Source organism: Narcine bancroftii, chromosome 14, assembly GCF_036971445.1.
Source record: "Narcine bancroftii isolate sNarBan1 chromosome 14, sNarBan1.hap1, whole genome shotgun sequence".
Taxonomy (NCBI): Eukaryota; Metazoa; Chordata; class Chondrichthyes; order Torpediniformes; family Narcinidae; genus Narcine; species Narcine bancroftii.
Window position 1 is genome coordinate 43795481 of NC_091482.1, and position 25624 is coordinate 43821104.

General features: G+C 45.6%; 1 long non-coding RNA gene across 1 annotated transcript in view; it reads left to right on the plus strand.

The window, feature by feature from the left end:
* Positions 1–25125, plus strand: part of LOC138749205 (uncharacterized) — a 65539-nt gene extending 40414 nt beyond the window's left edge. Inside the window, exon 4 of the long non-coding RNA XR_011348476.1 lies at positions 24816–25125. This is a non-coding gene — a long non-coding RNA (uncharacterized lncRNA). The remainder of the gene's footprint in view (positions 1–24815) is intronic.
* Positions 25126–25624: the final 499 nt, after the last annotated feature.

Genomic DNA, 25624 nt, shown 5'->3' on the forward strand with positions numbered 1-25624 from the left:
GAATGAGGCAATAAACATGGCCTGGGTCACCCAATAATATTTTTTTAAAGTCTGGGATCCTCATTCCTCCCAGACTATTTTTCCATGGAGACTCTAGCTACTTTATTCTGATACATCCGTTAAGTATCTTGAAAAAAACTCTGGGGCAGCAGTATGGACAAAGATTGAAAGAGGTATTGTAGCCTTGGCATAATGTTCATTTTAATACAGTTAACCCTGCCTATCAACGTTGTAGGAAGGTGTATCCACTTTTATAGGTCCTCTTCAATATTTCCAAGTAGGGGGAGATCATTCAATTTTTATAAATTTTGTAAATTCTTATCTGCCCATATTCCCAAATACTTCATCCCCTTTTGTAGCCACTTAAATTTACTCTTGTTGGTATTTTTCATAATCCCCTTTTGTTATCGAAATTAGTTTTATATCCTGAGATTGTGCCATAATTCTCCTGTATAGTCTGCAGCCTGGCCAATGATCTACTGGTTCTGTCAAGTATATCAAAACATCATACGCAAAAAAATTAATTTTGTGTTCTCCCTGGCCCAGTCTGAACCCTTTGATGCCTGGATCCTGGCGAATGGCTTCCACTAATGGTTCAATAGCCAATATAAATAAGAGCAGGGGATAGATCTGGACAGTGGGAAGGCTGGAGATGTTTGTCCATTAGTGACAACTTTGGCCCTGGGTTTATGGTACAGTGCTTTATGAATGAATGTTCCTACCTGAATTTTTCCCGCATTTTCACCAAATAATCCCACAGTCTATCAAAGGCTTTCTTAGCATCTAGTGACACGGTTATACTTGGATCTGCCCTTGTCTGTGCCAGAGAAGATGCAATCTTCACACAGGCATCTACAGAGGTCAGGGTTGAATCTGGGCCAAGGCAGAATCTCTTCAAGCTGCATCAGCAATCAAATACAACAAAAAGGTTGCAAAGATGTGGGTCACTTTCAGATCAATCGAGAAAGATGGGAATGGAAAAGTCCAAAGACAATGGTCTGAATCATCCTAGCATTTGGAGGAAGTCCTGGAATACCTTGCATTGGTGGAAGAAGCTAAAACATTAGGGACATTTCAGAGTCTCCTAGATAGGACAAAAGTAGAAGGTTATGAGGTCGGGAGGGTTTAGTTCATTTTAGTAGGAATATATTGGTCAGCACAACATCGAGGGCCCAAGGGCCTGTGCTGTGCTAAAATGTTCGAAAGGGCTGAGCATCCCCTCTGGGTAGTCAGGGGATGCTAGTCATGGAGAGGTGGAACAGGCTGCGGTGGCACAGATGAAGGCCTTGTGCTCAGTGAATGGGAGAGGAGCCGACAAGGTTTTATAATGTTAGTTATGACAGGGCAATCAGCATGTTCAAATGATTAGAGCAAGTCTCAGAAATCTCAACATTATACAAAAACGTTCTGTGTGTTGTGAATCATTTTGTTTTGAAAAGGAAGCTGAATGCAACTGGCAACTTACTTAAATTGAATAAAACTCCAATGAAAGGGAGCTGATGACTACACATATGTGCATTCATTCATGCATTTTCAGATTGGTGTCCATGACAATGACCTATCACAGCAAGACCTCTGGCTTATAGTGATTTCCACAACAATAACCAATCCGAAAATTATTCTTATCTCAAATCAATGAGTTATCATGTCCCCCCTGTCTTCTCCCACAAAGTAAAGCATGAATCTGGAATTAGCCACCTCAAAACACGAACCATCAGAAACACCAAAATATGAACAAGCTGGTTGAGAATTGAGCAAACACACAGACACTTTGGGCCTGAGCCCTGTAAGGGTCGGGAAGTGTAGAGCTCGTCGAAAGAACCAAAGACTTGTTGATCCAAACCAAGGCTTTTATTAGCAAAAGACAGGAGCTCTTCACAGGTGGCCGACCAGTCCGGAATGATCCGACCTGGCTAGGGCCACAACCCTTTAAGGCCCAGACAATAGGTGTGGCTTAGCTCTCAGCCAATCGCTGTAAGCACAGTCATTACATACTCTAAATACTGTAACTATATACATTGGTAATAGGTCTGTACTATCACAGGAAGATACCTATGGACGCTGCGAGACCTGCTGGGTTCCTCCAGCATTTCCGTTGTTTTGCTACAATCACAGCATCTGCAGACTTCTATGTTTCAGTCTTTCAGGTTTTCCATGAACGACGTCAGACTATCCACATTCAAGGTGGCCATTTCAAACTAACTGTCACGTTTGGAGCACAATATTGAAGTTGGGCCACATGGATTTCTCAAGGATACATTTGGAGAAACTCAGCAGGTCAAACAATTTACCTTGTACTGTATAAAGATAAAGATACCTCACCAACATTTCGGGCTTGAGCCAATGCAGTGAACTAAGATTCACTGGTGGTATGTTATACTGACAACTGGCTCCAACCCCATCTACCCATATATAACCCTGGTTTCCCACCTAAACCCTGAACCCCTCTGAAGACTACTGTAAGACCCTACCCTCAGTTATAAGCTAATAAAAGCGTTTGTTCTCCCTCCAGTCGTGAGAGCTTTTATTCACGCTACAATTTAATTTTCTTATTCCCTAACGATGGAAGCGCTACTCGAGCCAGGAATGTTACTGATAGGCCCTCTGTTCCCCCGATACAGCTGAGGAATTCATGTACTGGCTAGACTGCTTCCAGGCCTACCTGAACGCAACCAGAGATGTCTTCCACACTGATGAACTGAGGAGGTCCGCACTTGTTTTGAGGGTAGGAATGTGCTGCCATCAAGGCTTGGTACCTGAATTTGCAAAATGAGGTCCTAGCTAGGCACCAACTCACTCTATGTCGCCAACGGCCAGGAGAGACCATCAGTGACTACCTGTTGGATCTGTGGACGCTTGCCAAGAAGGGCAGGTATGAAGCGGTTATGAGCCATGTTTGTGAAGAAGAACAGATGCGGGACACTCTAGTCATGGAGGTCCGCTCAAGGTACATGAGGCAGCGACTGTTCGAGTTGGGTAAGAAGGACCTGCCTAACCACATCGAATTGGCCAAATCATTGGAACAGGCCAAGCTCGAGAATGACGGCCTTGAAGCCAGTGAGCTTGCTCACCCAGGCGACCCCTTTCAAGGACCAATTGCTCCCGCTACCCCAGCCCTAACGGCTGCGCTTTCCGTGCTAGGGAGTGCTTTTTCTGCAGCAAGAGCCAGCACCCCTGATCACGATGCCCGGCTAAAGACTTAGTATGTTCCGGCTGTGGCAAGAAAGGGCATTGGGCGAGGGTTTGCCATGCGAGGGGAAGCCTGGGGAAATCCGTGGCCTGCACTGCTTCCAGATCTGATTCCAGCCCCAAGTCGTCTGCCCCGAATTCACCTGAACCCCCTTGCTGCGCTACATACCGATGGAGGGTGGCAGTGAGGAAATGGCGCAAAAAGGCTCAGCGGCCATCTTTCCATGACTCAAATTCGAACTCGACGCCATCATCATCAGAGGAGGAAGGAGGGCAGCCATCTTGAGTACCACGAGGTCGACGCCATCTTACCCACGGGCAACCCAGGATGGTGGGGGCCACTTGAGTGAGGAATATTACGTCTCCGGGGTCCTAGCCTTGATAGTTCTAGATCAGGACAGACCTCACCAGCTCACCAACTCCACAGTAACTGTGGAGATAAACGGATATTCCACTAAATACCTAATCGGCATAGGCTCTACTGAAAGCTTCTGAGGCTCATGGACTGTGCAAGAATAAACCTGAAGATGTATCCTTCCAATTACTGCATATCCCTTGCATCTCATTCACATTCTATGCATATTTAACAACATTATATAGTACATTTGTCGTTTGCTGGCGGGGAATTTTGTGAGATATACCTGTATGTACTTGATGAATTGTGTGCTCCAGTGCTGTTGGGTCTGGACGCCCTGTGTCACCATAAAAGCGTGACCTTGGAGTATTCTGGTCCCCTCTCTCCTGTAATGGTTCAGAACGGAGGGCCTCTAAAATCAGAACCCACATGCAGCCTCTCCACAATGAATATCGACCCCTCTCCGCTCTTCTTGAATCTGTCCTCAGACTGCAAACCTATTGCTACCAAGAGCAGGAGGTACAGTACAGCAGAATGAGATTTCATACAGTCTTAGACACAACATCTACTTGATGAAGATGGAACCTAGCACCAGCCCGTGGAGAGCACAAGTGGTAATGGTAAAAGGGGAAAACAAGTCCAGGCTAGTAATTAACTATATCCAAACTATTAGTCGCTACATACTCCTGGAAGTATGCCTCCTCCCTCGAATTTCAGACATGGTGAATGATATTGCGTAGTACTGGGTCTATTTGACCATCAGCCTGAGAGCTGCTTATCACCAGCTGCCAATCCATTCTGAGGACCATTCATATACAGCATTTGAGCCTAACGGTCGACTCTATCAATTCCACAGGGTCCCTTTCAGTATTACTAATGGGGTTTCTATCTTCCAGAAGCAGGTGGACAGAATGGTGGATGAGTATGGGTTGAAGGCTACCTTCCCCTACTTCGATAATGTCACCATCTGTGGCCATACCTTGGAAGACCATGATGCCAACCTCCAGAGCTTTCTCCACGTGGCGAAAGCCCTAAACCTCACATAATTCTAGCAAGTGTGTGTTGAGGACTAAATGTCTGGATATCCTCTGCTAAATAGAGGAGAATGGCATAATTGGCCCCGATCCCAATAGAATGTACCCCACCTCCTGTTAGAGCTCCCCGTTCCCTGAACCATGAAGGCTTTGAGGAGATGCCTGGGGTTTTTCCTCATATTACACCCAGTGGATCCCTCAATATGCTGATAAATTTCACCATCTCTTAAAAGCCCTCTCGGCTGAAGCCCAAATGGCTTTTTACTACCTCCGAAATCACATTGTGAAAGCCGCCATGCACGCAGTGGATGAGAATGTTCCTTTCCAAGTGGAAAGCGACTCTTCGGACATAGCCCTGTCTGCTACCTTCAACTAAGCGGGCAGGCCAGTTGCATTTTTTTCTCAGACATTACAAGGCCTCGCGCTCCGGAACCCCTCTGTGGAAAAGGAGGCTCAAGCCAATGTAGAAGTCGTGAGGCACTGGAGACACTACCTGGCTGGTAGAAGATTTACGCTCCTCACTGACCAGGGCTCGGTCGCATTTCATGTTTAATAATGTTAGGGGCAAAATCAAAAATAACAAGATTGCTAGATGGAGGATCGAGCTCTTGCCTATTGGCCTGGAGCCCTTAATGACCCTCCAGATGCCTTATCCAGAGGAAGCTGTGCCTCTGCACACACCGGCTAACTGCAGTGTCCCGCATGGCTCATTTTGTCAAGGCGTGCAATCTGCCCTACTTCATGGAAGATGTCAGGGAAATGACCAGGTTTTGCCAGGTCTGCACAGAGTGCAAGCCGCACTTCTACAACCCCGCAAAGGCACACCTGATCAAGTCACCCAGGCCCTTCGAACAGCTCAGTGTCAATTTTAAGGGACCTCTCCCCTCCACGAACGGGAACATCTTCTTCCTCTCTATCATTGATGAGTACTCGCTTCCTGTTTGCCATTCTATGTCTAGACACGTCCACTTCGTCAGTCATAAAGGACCTAGATTCAATTTTTGCCCTGTTCGGGTATCCCAGCTTTATTCATAGCAACTGGGTCTCATACTTTATGAATGACGAGCTACATCAATACCTGCTGGTGAGGGGAAACTCATCCAGCAGGACTACGAGCTACTACCCCTGTGGGAATGGGCAGGTTGAAAAGGAAAACACCATGGTCTGGAAGGCTATCAAACTGGCCCTGATGTCAAGAGGCCTTCCAGACTCATGCTGGCAAGAAGTCCTTCCTATGGTGCTCCATTCCATCCAGTCGCTACAATGTACTGTGACCAAAGCTACTCCTCATGAGCACCTATTTAATTTCCAATTCAGGAATGTCAGCATCGGGAACTGCACTCCCAACCTGGCTCACCACTCCTGGTCCGGTCCTTCCCAGGAAGCATGTGAGGAGAAGCAAGACTGACCCCCTGGTGGAAAGGGTGAAACTGCTCCACGCCAATTCCACGTACGCCTATATGGATTACCCGGAGGGCAGGGAGGACACCATCTCTATCAGGGACCTAGCACCCGCCGGAACAGAGGGTCCATTGCCTCAGTTGCCCTGCGAACCATGGAGCTCATTCCCACCATCCTCAGTCAGGGAATCCGGTTCAGGAGAAAGTGCATTTCCCCTCCACTGCTGAGCCGGAAATCCAGCCTGCCTCTCCTCCCTCTCAAAGGGACCAGGAGACCCAAGGAACCCAAGTGTTAAGGCCCTCCATCTGGATCTCCAAACCCCCGAACCACTTAAATTTGTAAATAATTGTATTTTTTTTGTATTTTATTTTCTGAACTCATGTTCTCTGTCTTCATCCACCGACCCTAAATTCTGCAGGAAGGGGTGAATGCAATGAACTGAGATTCACTGGTGGTGTGTTATACTGATGTGCCGGCTCTGCCCCCATCTACTCATATATAACCTTGGTTTCCCGCCTAAACCCTGAGGCTCTCTGAAGACCTCTGTAAGACCCTACCTCAATTATAAGCTAATAAAAGCGAATGTTCTCCCTCCAGTCATGAGAGCTTTTATTCAAGTTGCACCTTCAAAAATATATGAGCAAAGTATAGGCAGGCGTCCGAACTGGGCCCAAGCCCAAAATATTGGTTATGTTTCTATATTTTTGCTACATAAAATACAGTGTTTGACCTGCTGAGTTCTCCAGCATTGTACTTTTACCTAGTTCTAACCAGTTCTACAGTTTTCCTTGAAACACAGAAATACTGGAGGAACTCAGGATGTCTTGTAGTGTCCATCAGAGGTAAAGATATATTACCGACCCTTCCAGGGCTCAGACCCAAAACGTCAGTAATATAGCTTTACCTCCTATCGACGCAACGAGACTGGCTGAGTTCCTCCACCGTTTCTGTGTTGTTCCTGAAATCACAGCGTCTACAGACTTCTGTGTTTTACTGGATGAATTCAGCCACAGATGAAAAACTCGATAGCCTCCTATTTATTGCTCAACAGAATGGAAATCTCTAACTGAAATGTTGATCCTGCAAGAGGTGACTTCACTTCACCATGCTGAGAATTTCCAGAGCTTGGTGAAAGAAATCTCAGCCAATTCCACGTTCAGCTGCTTTAACCTCCCGCACTGGACGGCATGAACTCAGCGTCACGGTCACCTATGTGGAGCACCCCTTCTGCTCCCATTCTCCTTTTGTTTGCAGGACTCAGCACTCCACAATGAGCAGCAGTCTTCTTGTTTGACCTGTGCCCACATGGATTATCAGCTCACTTTGATTTTTAATCATGCCTCATTTAACTCTTAACCTAGTTTTTTCCAACTATTATTCATGTTTTTTTGCAGACTGCATTGTTCAATTTCAAAAGAACATGTATTTTACTGAAATTATATCCAACAATCTGCAGGAACTATGTAAACCCTTCAGTTAAGAAGGGTGTTCAAACATTTGGTCTGCTTGTGAGCCAAATCATATTAAAGAGAAAAGATACTCATTGTATTAATGACGACAAGTCTGTGTTCTTCCTCCTCGACCCAAGCATATCACTGCTTGCGGAGTCTGGTACTAGGAGGTAGGTTCTCAGAGGTTAAATTCTTACACCTTGTGGCAGCCCTCCCTCTAGTCCATCTCCCCTCTGAATCTCCTCCTCCCCAAGACCTCAAATGCCCACCTTCTAACGATCACCAGCCTAACCATTCGTCATTGTCTACTGACCTTTCCTAAAATACTGTTGTATTTATGGTTGATGTGGTGTCTATGATGTGGATTGTTGACCTGGGTTGGGGATGGGAGAGGAGTTAAGGAATGTGGTAGGAATAAGGAATATGAGTCATGTAAATGTTTAGGAAGGCATGGTATAAAATTATTTATTTTGCTCAATGCTTACAGTGTGAGTGGAGAATGATAGTGCTGGAGAGAAGGGTATTGTTGGGCAAAATAGTCTGGGAGGATGTACTCAGTAGTATTTGTTTAGTTCATGTGGAATCCCATTGTGGGGTGCACAGAGGAAAATGTAGGTCACTACTCACAGGTGATGGAGAGTCATGGGGAAGGGGCCTATGGGCGAGGAAGGGAATGGGAACCACAAGATCACATTGCAACACTAAGAAGGGCTGACTTCATTTGGGTGTTGGGGAACTTGAGGCTTGAGCTCAAAGGTCTAAGGTGAGCTGCCGAACAATTTTTCAGGGACCTGCCCTTTTCTTCCTATGGATGTTGCATGACCTGTTGAATTTCTCCAGCACAATTGTAGATCGCATTAATTGGATCCAAAATTGGCTTGGTTGAGGAAGCAGAGAGTGGTTGTGGAAGAATGTCTTTCTGATTGGAGGTCTGTGACTGGAGGTATACCACAGCGATTAGCTTCCAGTCCTTTGGCTTGGTTGAGGAAGCAGAGTATGGTTGTGGAAGAATGTCTTTCTGATTAGAGGTCTGTGACTGGAGGTATACCACAGCGATTAGCTTCCAGACCTTTCCTGATGATAATAGATATTGGAACATAAACATGATGTTGTGCCAACCCATATAAACCTACTCCACATTCTAAACCTTCCTGACCTCACACCCATAACCCTCTATTTTTCTTGCATCCATGTATTTGTCTATGAGTCTTTTAAATATCTCTAATGTTCCAGTCTCCATCACCACCCCCGGAAATGCATTCCAGGCACCCACAACTCTCTGTGTAACAAAATCCGTTGTCTCCCCTAAACTTCCCTCCACTTTGTCCTCTGTTTGCTGTTCCTGCCCTGGGAAAAAGGTACTAACTGTCCACCTCATCTATGCCTCTCAGAATCTTGTAAACCTCTATTATGTCACCTCTCATTCTCCTTCGCTTGACAGAGAAAAGTCCTAGCTATATTAACCTTGTCTGATAAGACACATTCTCCAATCCAGACAACCTACTGGTAACTCTCCTCTGCACCCTTTCCATAGCTTCTACATCCTCCCCGTAATGAGGCGACCACAAATGAACAGATTATTCCAAATGTGGTTTAACCAGAGTTTTATAGAGTTCTTGAACTCATTCCCCCAACTAATGAACCCCAACATCCCATAGGGCTTCTTAACTATCCTATCAACCTGCAGAAACCTTGAGAGATGAATGAATTTGGACCCCAAGGTTCCTCTGTCCCTCCTTACTGTTAAAAATCCTACCATTAACCATGCTGACCTTCCAAATGCATTACTTCACACATACCCAGATCGAACTCCATCTGCCAATTTCTGCATCCTTTCTATCTGCTGTTATAACCTACAAGAACCTTCTACGCTATACACAACACCTCCAAATTTTGTATTATCTTCAAACTTATTGACCCATCCTTCCAGTTCTTATCCAGATCATTTACACAAATCACAGAGCAGGGGTCCCAGAATCGATCCCTGCTGAATGCCACTAGTCATTGGCCTCCATGCAGAATGCATTCCATTACTACCCTCAAGCCAAGGTTCCATGGATCCCATGCCTCATAGCTTTCTGAATGAATGAGGGACCTTGTCACATGCCTTACAAAAATCCATATACTCCACATCTACTGCCCCAGCTTCTTCAATTTCCTTTGTTACTTTCTCAAAAAACTCTATTAGGCTCCGAGGCGCAACCTACCCCTCACAAAGCCAAGTTGACTACCCCTAAGAAGACTACTTCCCTAAATGATTGTAAAGCCTGCCCATGAGAATCCTCTCCAATAGTTTGCCCACAACTATTAGACCCAAGATTCACTGGTCTATAATTTCCCGGATTCTCCCTATTACCTTTTTTAAATGCAGAGACTATATTTGCCATATTATCTTCCCCATGGTCAGAGAGGATGCAAAGCCCCAGCTGCCTCATCTGTTTTGTCTACCATGGTTCCCTTTTCTTACCATCTTTTCTCTACCTCAGTGGGACAAACCTATCCTGAACCTTGCATAAGTGGTCCCTAAACATCCTCCACATTACTTCTGTGCTTTTCCCACCGAGGCATCTGTTCCCAATTTACTCTCCCCATTTCCTGCCTAATTCCATCGAAATTAGCCCTTCCCTTTTCTCCTTTCATCATTTGGTCCATATACTGTGTCAGGAATCCTTCTTGGACACACCTGACAAATTCTGCCCCATCTATCCCTCTTACAGTCAGGAGGTTCCAGTCAACATTAGGGAAGTTGAAGTCTCCCATAACAACAACCATGCAATTTCGAAACCATTCCTAATCTGCCATTTATCTGCTCCTCAGTCTCCCGGGGGCTATTTGGAGACCTACAGACTACTCCCAGTACAGTGATCACTCCCTTCCTGTTTCTGACTCACTTCTTCCTCAATATCCTCTCTTTCTACAGCTGTGATTCTGTCTCTGATTAGTAATGCTACTCCCCTGCTCTTTTACCTCACATCCTATCGCTTTTAAAACATCTGATCCCAGAATCTCCATCAGCCACAACGTCATAATTCCATGTACTGATCCATCCTCTAAGTTCATCTCCCATATTCCTTGTACTTAATGCATTGACAGAAACACATTACAACCTGTCAAACTGACTACATTTATACTCCCTTCACTGCCTGTCCTTCCTCAAAATCTCACTACACATTGGATCAACCTTTCCGCCATCTTTCTATTCTCTGCCCTATCCATTCTTGCTCCCATACCATTGCCAAATTAGTTTAAACCCTCCCCAACAGCTGTAGCAAACTTCATAGCCAGGATGTTGGTCCCCTTCTAGTTAAGATGTAACCCATCCTTGTTGTACAGATTGTACCTTCTGCAGAAGAGAGCCCTATTATCCTTAGACCTTGCCTCCTGCACCAATTATACAGCCATTCTTACCCTTACTGGCATGTGGCACAGGCAGCAATCCAGTGATTACTCCCTTGAGTTCCTGTCTTTTAGCTACCTAGCCTCATTCCTTTTCCTCCCTATGTCATTGATACCAATATGTACCACGACTTCTGATTGCTCACCCTCCATTGACCCTGGCACCTGGGAAGCAACAAACCATTCGAGTGAAATATTAATGATTTGGACATTAATGTAGGAAGTATGATTGGAGGTTTGAGGTTGAAATGAAATTTGATGGTTCATGGATAAAGAAGAACATTGACCAAGGCTACAGCAGGATATAGATAAGGTAGAAAGATGAGCAGAGATCCAGAAAATGGAATTTAATCCTGACAAATGAAAATTTATGCAATTGAGAAGTTAAATTCCCAGAAAATAGGAATAAGTGGATAGGACAGTGAAGAGAACACATGGCATGCTTGTCTTCATAGGTTGGCAAAATAATATGAGAGTTGGGATGCAATATTGCAAATTTTCAAAACACAGAGGGATTTGGGCCAGATACAGGCAGGTGGGATTAGTGTGGGTGGGACACATTGGTCGGCGTGGGCAAGTTGGGCTGAAGGGCCTGTTTCCATGCCACGTCTCCATGACCCAATGACTTGTTCAACACCAGAGTCCTGGTCACCTTGTAAGAAGAAAGATGTGGCTGGCAGAATGGATTATCTGGGGTGTTGCTGGACCGAAGGATGTTAGTCACTGGGAGAGATTGGACAGGCTGGTCTTCTTGTTCTTAGAGTGAAAGGGTGACCTAATGGAGGAATAAAAGATGCCATAGGCACGGCTAGGGTAGATAGTCCGAATCCTCTTCTCATGACACAGGCATCAAAGACAAGAATGGTTTGGTTCAAGGCGAGAGGAAGGAGTTGACAGGGCATTTATAAACACAGAAAGTGGTGGCTGTCTGGAGCTCACTGCAGTGGAGGTGATGAATCAGAGAGAATTACACCATTGAAGAGACATTTGGAAGGATACCGTCCTAATGTTGGTAAATGGGAACAGGGCAGGTGGGCTGAATGGCCTGTTTCTGTGCTGGATATTTGCATTAATCAGACTGCAGATCTGGGGTGTCACCAACTGGGTGGGGAAACGTTGTGAGAGGAAAGATACTCAGCAGACTTATCAGAGGCAAGTTCCACAGCCCATCCTCTGCTCAGATCCTTGACAGTAAAGTCAAGGCAGCCGTGGGTAAGTATGAATCTTGGTTCTGCATGAGTGCTTCTCTCTGTGGACAGTATACACAACTGTACAGCACAGGAACAGGCCCATCAGTCCACAATGTTTGTGCAGAAAAATCAATCCAAAACTTTGCTGCTTGATCTTGATAGATAACCCTCATTGTTTCCCAGCCCTGCACTGTCCCTATTTAAGATCCACAAACCCAATTGTCCTTGTAGACCCAATGTTTCCATGTGCTCCTGTCCCACTGAACTGGTATCATCATACCTTGACTCCTGGTCCAGTCCCTCTCTACCCATATCTTGGATATAACTTCCATCAGTTTGACAACTTACAGTTCCCTGAGTTCGACGGCCTCATTTTAACCATGGAAATCCAATCCTGATACACTTCCATCCACCATGATGGTCTCAAGGCTCTCCACTTCTTCCTTAATAACAGACCCAACCAGTTCCCTCCACCACCACTGTTACGAGCCCAAAGGACCCCAAAACCCAGCAGCAATAGACATTCACCCAAACAAGTAGTTACTTAAACAAAAATTGTTTTTAATTATCTTTAAACATGAAAACAGAATCAAACTTTAACTTATCTCTATTAACTTAACTAACCCAAATTAACCCCCTTCTAAATCTAAGTGTACGTGTATGATATGTGCATAAATGTAAGAAAAGTTCTTGGGTTCACAGTTCAATCTCACTTCACATTCTTCCAAGTTCTCTGGTTGCAGTCAATTCTTATACTGAGCACAGATTTTAACATGTATAAAGTTCACCAGGCTTTGGTGCTTGAAAGGTAAATGTTTACTGCTCAGGAAGGTTCTCGTAGGGTTGGCAGAGAGAGATTTGTTGTTCCAGGATTTCCACAACTCAGGTACCACCATTAGTCACCTCAATGATGAAACTTGCCCCATCAGGGTTCTCCAGATGATAACCTCTTTCTTTCAGGCTATCACAGAGTTCCTTTCTGTTCTACTTATTCCAAGAGAAACATCAGACAGATGGCTCTTCCAGCCACGCGCCACTCTGGAGCTTTTCTTCAGGTCCAACAAGCTTCCTGGCTTGCACTGTTCTGCTGCTTTCAGTGTCACACACACACACTAGCTGAGAGAGCTTGGTTCACCTCTCTCTCCAACTGAGGCTGCTAGAATGTTAAATTCCATCTGCTGTTTATTCCAGCTGGTCCAGATCCCTCTGCAAGCTTTGAAAAGCTTCCTTGCTGTCCACAAAGCTTCTGATCTGACTATTGTCTGCAAACTTGCTGATCCAATCACCACATTGTTGTCCAGATTGTGGATCTAGATGACAAACTATGCTGGTCCCAGCACCGATCCCTGCAGCACACCACTATTCCAAGGCCTCCAGTCTGAGAAGCTATTGTCCATGGCCACTCACTGGCTTCTCCCACACAGCCAATGTTTTTGAATATTTTAATATGAGTTTTCACATCCAAAGTACAGAGTACCTATGGATAGATGTTAAAATTCTCAAAGATACACTACACTTAAAATCACCAATGACTGAAGAGGGCGCACAAAATCAGTGAACCGGTGCGGACTCGAAAGGCCAACATGGTCTATTTCTGCTCTGTAAATGGTTATATGGTTAAAGCCCATGTGACTCTCTCACTTGCCACAAAATCCCCACCTTCTGCTCCCATCTGTTGTTTTAGGTAAACAAAACCCAGGAGTAAGAGTGTCTCCAGTCCAAAACAATAGTCTATTCATTTTATGATGACATTTCAATTAGCACCTACTTGTGAAATATGCACAGCATTCTCCATAGTTTCTGTAAAGTCCACTGAATATGAATTCTTCAGTATTTCAAATAAGATCTGTTTTAAAATGTGTGTATGTATGTAACCTACTCTAATTTTACCAATGATCTCCCAAATATATATTCCATTACACAACCTCGATAACTCCCACTTTGGCTCACTCCACTTTCTTCGTTGAAGGGGCAGCATGTGGATCCAGCTATGCCAGCCATTTTGTTGGCAATGCAGAGCAATCCATGCCAGAAGCCCACACAGGTGGCACCTCAACTCTTCCTCTGCTACATTGCAATGAAATTGGTGCTTCCTCATGCACCTGTGATGAACTCATACAGTTTGATGTCCTTCTGTGATCAGTCTAGCAGATTATCTCTAATATTCAGATAGCTGTGTAAAAGGACAATTTACAGAGTAGACAATTGCAATGAGAATGGAGATAAATGAACACCAAGCAAGGGCAGCATGATAACACTGTGGTGGGGTTCATTCAGGAGCCTGATGGCTGCAGGGAAGAAACTGACTTTAAACCAGTTGGTGTGTGCTTTTAAGTTCAAGTACAATTTTGACTGTTCATATCCCACCTGACAAAACAGCATTTCTCCAGACCATGGAGCACACAAGGTGAGAGGAAGGAATTGACAGGGCATTTGTAAACATAGAAAGTGGTGGCTGTCTGGAGCTCACTGCAGTGGAGATGATGAATCAGATAATTGAGGAGACATTTGGAAGGATACCGTCCTAATGTTGGCAAATGGGAACAGTGCAGATGGGCTAAAAAAGGTCAGCATGAAGATGATGGCCTGAATGGCCTGCTTCTGTGCTGGATATCTGCATCAATCAGACTGCAGAGTGTCTGGGGTGTCACCCACTGGGACACTTACAAAAAGATATATTTAAGCAACACTCCCAGTGAATGAGGTCAGTAGAGGAAAGGGAGACCCCCATGAACTCCTCAGCTGTTTTGACGATCCTCTGTATTAACTTTGTGGGTACCATGCCACAAGCAGGCAGACAGGACACTCTCAATTGTGCTTCTGTAAAATTATGTCAAGATGGAGGCTGGTAGCCTTGCCCTCTACCTCCTGAGGAATTGTAGGTTCTGCTGTGGCTTCCTGTCTAATGAGGAGGTCCAGGATAGGTCATCTGTGTTATGCACACCAAGGAACCTCGTGATCTCTATGATGGAGCCATAATGTGTAGTGGAGGATGCTCAACTTTTATCCTCCTGAAGTCCTCAATCATCTCCTTTGTCTTGTCCATGATGTGACTCAGCTTATTCTTGCAACATTTTGTGAGCTGCCCAAATTCCTCTGTTAGCCGACACATTATTGTTGCAGACGAGGCCAACTACTGTTGTATCATCCACAAACGATGATTCTGCTTGAACTGAATCTGACAGTGCAGTCGTGAATCAGCAATGTGAACAGTAGTGGCCTGAGCACACAACCCTAAGGTGGACCAGGTGCATGATGGGTTGAGGTTTCGCTGGCAACTCAGATAGTCTTTCCACCGAAGTTTAGAATCCATTTGCAGGGAGGGGCAAGATCGTGTTGAACACTGAGTTGAAGTCAATGACCAACAGTCAGGCATTAATCTCTTGGTGGATCAGGACAGAGTGGAAGGTCAAGGCAATTACATCATCTGTGGACCCATTTAGACAGTAGGCAAACTGGAACGAGTCCAATGTTGCTGGAAGGTGCACTTAGATGTGTTCAATCACCAGATACCAAAGCACTTCATGATCGTAGAGGTCAGTGCTACTGGGTGGTAGTCATTTAGTCCAGTTACTGTTACACTCTTGGACACTGAGGTGACGGTGGCTGCCTTGAATTCTGCGGGGACAGTGTAGTGTTTCAGTGAGATGTTGATGATGTCCATAAGGACCTCCATCAGCCTGGCCTCACTGTCCCTCAGCACCTAGTCTGGTCCTGCTGCTTTGTGTGGATTCACCATGGAAAGGATCCTTCTCACTACAGCAGCATTAATGCAGGATGCCTGTTCTTCAGGGGGACACAGAACTATCTTTGGTGTGACATCAATTTTCCCATCAAACTGTGTGCAGAAGGTGTTCAACCTGTCTGGGAGGCATCATTGTTTTCCTCTCATAAGCATTCTCCCCGATTGGAGGAGGGAGAAGAGAGACTGGAGGTGTGATGGGATCTTCAGCGTGTCGGCAGCCTTTTCAAGGCAGCAGGAAATGTAAAGGGATGGAAGTTTGCGTGATGTTCCGAGATACATTCAGTACATTCCGTAGCCTCTTCAAATCTGAAGTAGAGCAGCTCCTGTCCCGCGCTCTGATGCATCCAATGGGTCTGTTATTGAGAGATAAGGGGACCTGCTGAAATTCCTTAATCTTTGTGCAGGATCTTACAAAATTGAAGCTTTTGTTGTGCCCAGTGAATGGATATGGAGGAGATTTAAACATGGAATTGGTACAATAGGTCCAGAGTGGAGATGCCCTGTGATGCTCAATGTCTTGCCTCCTTGCTGGACACCTGGAGAGGATTCTAGCAAATTTAAAAACAAAACCATCAGCAGAAGCTGAAAATACTTACCAGATCAGGGAGAATCTGAGAAGATAGAAACCCTATTAATGCTTCAAGACTAATTCTGACTTTTAACTGTTCCTGCCACTTCAGAAGCTGCTTGACCTGTTGTGCATCTCTCACATTTCCTGCTTCTGTATCAGATGAAAATGTAATAAACTGTTTCATGTATCAGCATAAAATAAAATCAATGTCGATCTGTATGTTGTACTAATTATCCCAACTCAAATCGTTATACTTAGTGAATCAATGGAATGGGGACATTTACCAGTTTAATGAGTCAATATGGAAGCTGCTGGATTGAACCACAGATCAGGATACAAATAGAAGGTTTTAATCTCCACACCCTACACGAGCAGTGTGGCCTGAGGCAGGGAGATTAGAAGAAATGAAAGTAATTTGCCAAAAGTTGTTTCAGCATTTGTGGATGAGTGAGTGTTTAAACCATGGAAAGAGGTAACACTAGAAACCTTTTTGTGTTGATGTGGTCACAGAGTTAGCGTCGTAGTTTAGTTGAACACTCTTACAGCGTCAGCAACCTGGGTTTAATCCGGTGCTGTCTGCAAGGAGTCTGTATGTTCTTCCCATGTCTGCGTGGGTTTTCCCTGGTTTTCTCTCCTCCTCTGAAAACGTACAGGGTTGCAGATTGTAATTGGGTAGCCCAGGTTTAAATGGCTGGAATTGGCTTCTACCATTAAATAAGAATTAGTGAAGGTCATTCATTTATATCTTGTGCAAAGGTCTAGATCCACAGTGAAACAAAATAGATTTGACTATTGCTCATTTCAAGTCCCTGTTCCAGTCCAGTCACACACAGAAGCCTTCAGCAGTCCTGTGAGTGCGTGCTCACACATATCATTCAAGAGGAGAATCACATGAGGGAACATCTGCCTTAATGTCATAAACTGCCTGCTTCCGTCGAAAGAAGGGCCTTGACGAATGGGCCTTGACCTTAGTTACTCATGTAAACATTCACCTGAAAGCAGGTTTAAATCATTTCATGATTGGACTGAATTCTGCAGTAAAATAAGCCAAACTGTTGGTGCTCACCTTGACATGGAACCAAGAGTGGAGGACTGAAGGTTCTGACATCACCAATGGGAGTCAGTACCCTGAAACCCACAGCCAGCTCATCCAGACACTCAAAAGGGCATGAAATCCAGAGATTTACTCCGCAGACCCTCAATAAGCATGCAGGGTAATCATTGCCCATTCAAACGTAAGAGAATATTGAATGACCACAGTCACTGCAGATCTCCTCCTTACTGATAATCAACACAGGTGCACTTTAGGTGCATATTGAGCCCACTGTTCTACTAACTCTCCACCCATGTCTCTGTGGCCTGGCACAATTCAAATGGCAGCTATAAATTTGCCGATGACACCACGGTTGTTGGCAGAATCACAGACGGCAATGAGGAAGCGTACAGGAGGAAGCTAGATCAGCTGGTTAAGTGGTATCACAACAACAACCTTCCACTCAACATTAGCAAAGCTGAGGAACTGATGTGGACTTCAGGAGTGGGGAATCAGGAAAACACAAACCAGTGCTCATCGAGGGGTCAGCCATGGAGAGGATCAAGAACGTCAAATTCTGGGTGTCAACATCTCTGAAGATCCATCCTGGGGCCTCCATGTCTATGCAAGAACAAAGACAATTCACCAATAGCCAAAGACTCTTACAACTTTCTACAGGTGGAGAACATTCTGACTAGTTGCAGCATAGTCCGACATCAACTCTGAGGCTCGAGTTTGTTGGCATTTACATAAATACAATGTATAGATGCAATGCAAGTCTTTCCCATTGCACCACATGAAACACAACAATAATAACAAGTCTAATTAACACAGAAGGTACTATCCAGAGCAGGGATGGCCAATCTTTTACATTTTTTTTCATGCATGTCCAGATGTGCCATACAACTTGTACCCCCATTCAATTTTTGTCAAAGTATGTTAATATAGACATATTTAGCATTTTTACGTGATATTGTGGGGGTGTGAGCAGTGAAAGAAACACAGCCACCATGTTGAGGGTCGTTAACGACTGTTTTTATTCAAATTCAGCATGTCCCTATAAAGGAAGCATGAGCTCAGTCACCTGGTGCATAGTGACGCCATAATCGCTGCCCACGGTGAGCGCTGGAAGGGATGCTGGAGTCAGAAAGAAACCTCTGACAGCGCCATTTCCCCATGGCTGCCCCGCCACATGGCGATACAAGCAGGGCTGGTTCGCCATGAGGATGTGCGCCGCCACACCCCCCCCCAGAACTGGCTACGCGCCTTGTCGCCTTGGCAGCCGGCTCTGATAAATCCACCGTAAAAAGTTCCTCTCTCCCCCCAACGTCCAGGGTGAAGGTTCCGCAAGACTTTGTATGGCCCCTCGTAGAGTCGCTGTAGCGGTGCACCTTGTGGTCTCCTCCGCATGAAAATGAACTGGGCTGCGTCGAGCTCTTTGGGAAGATAAAACAGCAGGGTGCCATGGCGTGACGGGGTGGAGGAGCTAGGGAGGCCAGCCGTCTGCATAGGTCCGCCAGCAGGTTTTTGTTGGTGGCAGTGATGTCAGGATCTGGGCCGAAAAATTCACACAGCAGTGAAAGCGGTGCACCATAGACCATCTCCAATGCTGAAGCCTGCAGGTCCTCCTTGGGTGCCATCCTAATCCCGAGGAGGACCCAGGGTAGTTCTTCCGCCCAGTCTGGTCCAGAGAGCCTGGCCATAAGCGATGCCTTCAGGTGCCTGTGGAACCTCTCCACCAACCTGTTGGACTGTGGGTGGTATGCTGTGGTGTGGTGGAGCTTAACCCCCAGGAGCATCACCATCTGAGTCCACAGGGCAGACGTGTACTGCACCCGTCTGTCACTAGTGATGTGCGCTGGGACTCCGAAACGGGTGATCCATTGGCTGACCAGAGTCCTGGCGCACGTCTCCGCGGAGGCCTCCTTAAATGGGATGGAGGTAATGAGCCTCCTTGGACACTGGCAGGGGCCCGACAACATCAACGTGGATGTGTTGGAATCTGTGAACCGCCGGATCGAAGTTCTGGATGGGGGCTCGTGTGTGTCGCTGGACCTTGGAGGCCTGGCACCTGGTACAGTTCCTGGCCAGTTCCGCCACCTCCTTCTTCAGTCTGTGCCACACAAACCACTCCGCGACCATCCGCACGGTTGTCTTTACTGCTGGATGAGCGAGGTCGTACATCAGACTGAAGACCTTCACCCTCTAGAGCGGCGGGACCACCAGGTGCGGCGTGCCTGTTGAGATATCGCAGAGCAATGTGTCCGGGCTGCTGGGCACTTGGACATCCTTGAGTTTGAGACCCGAGATGGCTCTCCACAAGGCCTGCGTCTCTGCATCATTCCTCTGTGCCTGAGCCAGTTGCTCATAATCTAGGCTGGGCACGAGAGTGTTGATGGCTGGACAGCAGAGCGCATCCGCCACTGCATTGTCCTTGCCGGCCCTGTGTCGGATGTCAGTCGTGAACTCAGACATGTACGAGAGGAGGCGCTGCTGTCTGGTGGACGACGGATCCTTAGCCATCACCAGTGCTTGAGTGAGGGGCTAGTGATCCGTGAAGGCTGTGAATGGCCTGCCCTCAAGGAAGTAGCGGAAATGGCAGATGGCCAAATACAGCAGCAGGAGCACCCGGTCAAAGGCGCTGTATTTGAGCTCAGGCGGGCACTGGTGCTTGCTGAAAAAGGTAAGTGGGCGCCATTGTCCATCGAGCCAGAACCCCCCCCAACTGCCATAGCTGAGGCAGCCATGGAGAGCGCCATGTGTGCCTCTGGCCGCAGGTGCACCAGCAGCGTGGTGCTGGCTAGACCCTCCTTTGTCACGATGAAAGCCCTGTCCGCCTCTACTGACCACGATAAAATCTTTTCTTTGGTGGCCATGAGCGCGAACAATGGGCGCATGGTGTGCGTGGCTCCGGGGATGAAACGATGGTAAAAGTTCACCATCCCCACGAAATCTTGGAGGCCTTTCAGGGTGGAGGGTTTAGGGAATTGTTGAACAGCCGCTACCTTCTCCGGTGCCAGCGCGGCTCCAGCCGCCAAAATGGTGTGCCCCAGGAACTTGAGGGACTCCTTGCTGAACTGTCATTTGGCTGCATTGACCGTGAGGCCAAAGTCTGCCAGCCGGGCAAAGAGTGTGCGGAGGTAGGCTTTGTGTTCATCGTGGTTGTGACTGGAAATGAGAATATCGTCCAAGTAAATGAAGACAAAGTCTTTTCCAACCAAGTCCATGAGGCAATGTGACGTTTGGACCACGTTCTTTAGACTGAAGGGCATGCGCATGAACTCAAAGAGGCCAAAAGGGGTGATAATGGCCGTCTTACCCATGTCGTCTGGATGCACCGGGATCTGATGGTACCCCCGCACGAGATCCACTTTGGAGAAGACCCATGCACCGTGGAGGTTGGCGGAGAAGTCCTGTATGTGAGGCACCAGGTACTTGTCGGGGGTGGTTGTGTCGTTCAACCAACGGTAGATCCCTCATGGTCTCCAGCCTCTGGACGATTTCTGGACCATATGGAGTGGCGATTCCCAGGTGTTGTCCAATCACCGGACGATTCCCAGTTCCTGGAGAACTCTTCCTTTGCCTGCTGGAGCTTCTTGGGCAGCAGCCGTCTGGGTCTAGCATGCAGCGGGGGGCCCTGTATGGCGATGTGGTGGAAGACCCCATGCTGGGGCAGGGAGGCGTTGAACAGTGGCTCTAAGATAGCAGGGAATTAGTGGAGGATCTTGTCGAACTCGTCCCTGGTGGCAGCTATGGTGGCGATTTCAGGCCTGTGGGCTTCTGCTGTATCCAGTTGGGTGGAGTGGAACATTCAGGCATTGACCAGCTTTTTGCCCTTCGTGTCAACCAGTAGGCCGTGAGCTCTGAGAAGTCGGCCCCTAACAGCGCGGTGACCACGGAGGCTAGGACGAACATCCATTGGAACTTCTTCTTCCCATTCTGGATCTGTGGCCTGTGGGTGCCGTAGGTCCTGATGGTGGAACCGTTGGCCGCCCGCATGGTTGGACCTTGAGATTGGATGCGAATCTCTAATGCAATGGGGGGGAAGGACGCTGAGCACCAGGAATCGGCAGCCGGTGGATCTGTCCGTCACAAGAAGGAAGCTGTTTATGTGGCCAGCTGTCGCAGCAATCAACGGTGGCTGGCCTGGTCATTTCCCTTAAACCTGCAGGGCTGGCGGCCACTTATGGGCTTGTGCTCCCGAGCGCTGGTGGTAGAAACACCAGGTCGACTGGCCCTCCTCTGGCTTGGTCTTGGGCGTGGCTTGCGGTCGGCTGGCTCCTGGTCATGCCACCTGGTTGAGGGCTGCCTTGTTCTTCCTCTTCGTGCACCAGAGGGCATCCGCACAGGCTGCCGCTCTCCTCGGGTTTGAGAAGTCTTCATCTGTGAGGAGCAGCTGGATGTCCTCCAGCATCTGTTCCAGGAATATCTGGCGAAAGAGAAAACAAGGCTTGTGGTCTTCCGCCAGGGCCAGAATTTCATCCATCAGCGCTGACGGACTACGGTCACCAAGCTGATCTAGGTGAAGGAGCCTGGATGCCCGTTGCTGGGGAGTTAGCCCGAAAGTTCCAAGCAGCAGGTCTTTGAGGGCAGTGAACTTGCCCATAGCCAGGGGGTGGTGGATGATGTCATCACCCTTGCTGCCGTATCTTGGTCCAGAACGCTCACAACATGATAGAACATCGTGGCATCTGAGGAGATGTTGAGTTGAAATTGTGCTTCCGCCTGCCCGAACTACGTTCTCGGTCGGTGGGTTCAAAAGGGGGGAAGCTTGATGGAGACAGCGTTAACCTTTGCTGAATCCATGGTGTTTTGAGTGCAGAAAAATGTCTGGGCTCGTTGGGGTCACCACTGTGGGGGTGTGAGCAGTGGAAGAAACACAGCCATCACGTTGAGGGTCGTTAACGACTGTTTTTATTCAAATTCAGCACATCCCTATAAGGGCAACAAGTGCTCAGTCACCTGGTGCATTGTGATATCATAATCGCTGCCTAGGGTGTGCGCTGGAAGGGATACTGGAGTCGGAGAGAAACCTCTGACGACACCATTTCCCCATGGCTGCCCCGCCATGTGGCGATACAACCGGGGCCAGTTTGCCATGAGGATGTGCGCCGCCACAATATTTTGATTTAATATAAAAACAAGATAAACATTGATTACCTTAATGAGACTTTTGAGTCAGTTTTGATTTTGCTAAGCTTTTAATGTTTGGAGTTAGTTACTGAGAGAGGCAGAGAATTCTTCAAATTTGAATCAGTCATTCGTGACCTCATTTTGTTTTTAATCAGTTTCATGACTGAAAATGCTTGTTCATATCTGTACGTCATTCTGAAAGGACAAGTATAACTTTGGACAAATTTTCTTCATTCTGGAAAACGTTCACAGGATTATGATCGCCAGAAATTAATCATGTCTGAAGCATTTGGGACTGGAGGAAGCTCATCAAATTTCATGTTTGATAATGATTTGTTTTCAAGTAAATAAGTTCCATTTGTATTTTACTAGGCATCTTCATAATTTTTTTTGTTCACTAAGTGAAAATGGGTTTATAACTGCAAGTATGCAGTCTTCTTTAGCTAAATTACGAAAATGACTTTCAAGTGGCTCTTGTAATAACCTGATTTTTATTTCAATATATTTTGTAAAATTTTCATTATCTCGCACATTCACTCTGCTCTTTTAAGTGTGGAAACTGGCTCAAATCCTAATGTTTAATTGAGAAGTGAACAGTTTTAACTTCATTTTGAATGCATTGATACTATTTACTAAGCTAGGAAACAATTTGTTCTTGCCCTGGCATTTCAAATTTAGATAATTGATATGGCTGGTAACAGCAACTAAAAACGCTAGATCAAATAACCAATTGTTATCATGTAGAAGGGCTTTTTCAACAGGCTGTTCATTTTTCTCTTCTAGAAAATGATGGAACAGTATTTTTCAGTTTCCAAAATCTACTCAAACTTCTCCTCACCATAAAGGACAAGATCGCCATATTCCAAATCTAACATACCACAATATTCTCAGAATTCTCATCTATTTAATCCTCTTGCTCTAATTTTATTCACGTGTTTTTCCACACAGTGACTCTTGGTGTATAATGCAGTGATATTTTAGTGGAGGACGACCTTAAAAAGTTTTCAAGCAAAGTTGTAGTCCCAGCGGCTTTACCTATTATTGATGGCGCTCTGCCAGTACAAGCATCGATGAGTTTACTAGAATCTAGTTGTAGATTTTCTAGATATGATTTTATTTTGTCAACCATGTCTGATCCTCTTGTTTTTCCATGAAGTGACAAGACCGATGAGTTCTTCAAAGACGCTAAAATGATCATCAATTCCTCTTAAAAATGCTTAACTGGGCGACATCACATATGTCAGCAGATTCGTCCAAAGCTAAAGAAAATAAAGTACAAGCATGGACAAGATCTTCCAGTTGCTCAGATACATCATGAGAAGTATCACTGCGTCTCATAACTGTTTTGACAGAGCAATTTCATCAACTTCCCTTTCCATATTTTTTTTAAATCACCAAGACATCTTGCAAATATTTGGAGACAATACTTAACAATTTATTCTCCATCAGAGAAAGACTTCCGTTTTTTGGCCAACACTAAAGCAATTTTGTAGGACGCTCTGTCATCGCCAAACTTTCACAAATCCTTTCAACAAATATATTTGGTCTTCTTTTGATTGTTTTCCTTCATGTTAATCACATATTCTGTCCATAACTCAGACCCAAGAAATAGCTTCAATTTTCCTTCTATATAATTTTCTGATTTTCTTTTGTTCATTTGCTTTTGCATTGTCATGGGGAACTGAATATAAAAACAAAACTTAAACTTTGAAAAAGTATAAAACTGCAAATGTTCACAAAGGACAAACAAAGCACAATTCTGTGGCACACAAGCGTCGATTGTAAAATTAATGGCAAAACTCTGCAACTCAACATTGGTGCAGACGCCTGGCACCTCAGAATCAAACAAGTTTCAAACGTGTATTGAACAGTTATGGGGTGACTGCAGAACAAAAGTCCTTTCCAAGTTTGACTCATTGAACATTTAAAAAAATTTAAAACTGATTAATTCGCCAAAAGATGTGCATGAAATAATAAAATCATTAAAAATAATTGCTAATTTTTAGATATATTCTCAGTAAAATCCATTTCTAGCTCTTAGCTACTTGAATTCCTGTTTGAGAGTTCTTTTCTACAAATTGGTTTTTGGTTTATACTTTTTGCATGAGCTTTTTTTTATTATCGTCACTGGGTGCAATCATCCAGGGCACCACTTTTGGCGCATGCACCATAGATTGGCCATCCCTGATCGAGAGGATAAAAGGGAATATCATTTTACATGAATATTTGCAGTTAGCTGGTAGGGCAAAAATGTGTGTCAGTAGTTCTATGGTCAAGTTTTAAGAATCTCTACTTTATTGTCTGATTTGTTGTTTAGCGCCTGTTCACTACCTGGGGAGATTGCAAACAAGTCAATTCAAACTCCACATGCTGACTGAAGATGCAGGTCATCAGGAAGAACAGTAGAGGAAATACAGTGAAGGAGAAGCAGTTGGAGAGAGATGTGGATTACAGAGTGAGGTACTGGTGAGTTGTCAGAGACATTCCACATGAAGTCCACACTAGTACTTTGGCTTGGTTTCGCAGACGAAGATTTATGGAGGGGGTAAATGTCCATGTCAGCTGCAGGCTCGTTTGTGGCTGACAAGTCCGATGCGGGACAGGCAGACACGGTTGCAGCGGTTGCAGGGGAAAATTGGTTGGTTGGGGTTGGGTGTTGGGTTTTTCCTCCTTTGTCTTTTGTCAGTGAGGTGGGCTCTGCAGTCTTCTTCAAAGGAGGTTGCTGTCCACACTAGTAACTGCATGGAATTTAAACCCCAATGGAATTAGAATTTGGGAGATCACAGCTTCAAAATGAAACAGTAAATCTGTTGCTCTTTCTACAGATCAAAGTTTAGATTTATTGTCAGGGTACATGCATGACATTTCATGCAATCCTGAGATTATTTTTCCTGTGGGCCAGGCAGAATTTCTTCTTGTTGCTAACAGTAAACTGTACTAAAGAAAGATACACAAGAGAAATGTAAATAAACTGGGTGTACAATACAGAAATAAAATTCAGAAATAAATTATGTGCAAAGAGTCCTTAAACCTGTCCCTGATTGAGTTTGTCATTGAGGAGTCTGATGGTAGAGGGGTAGCAGCTGTTCCTGAACCTGGTGCCACCTATACCTCTTTTCTGGGCTG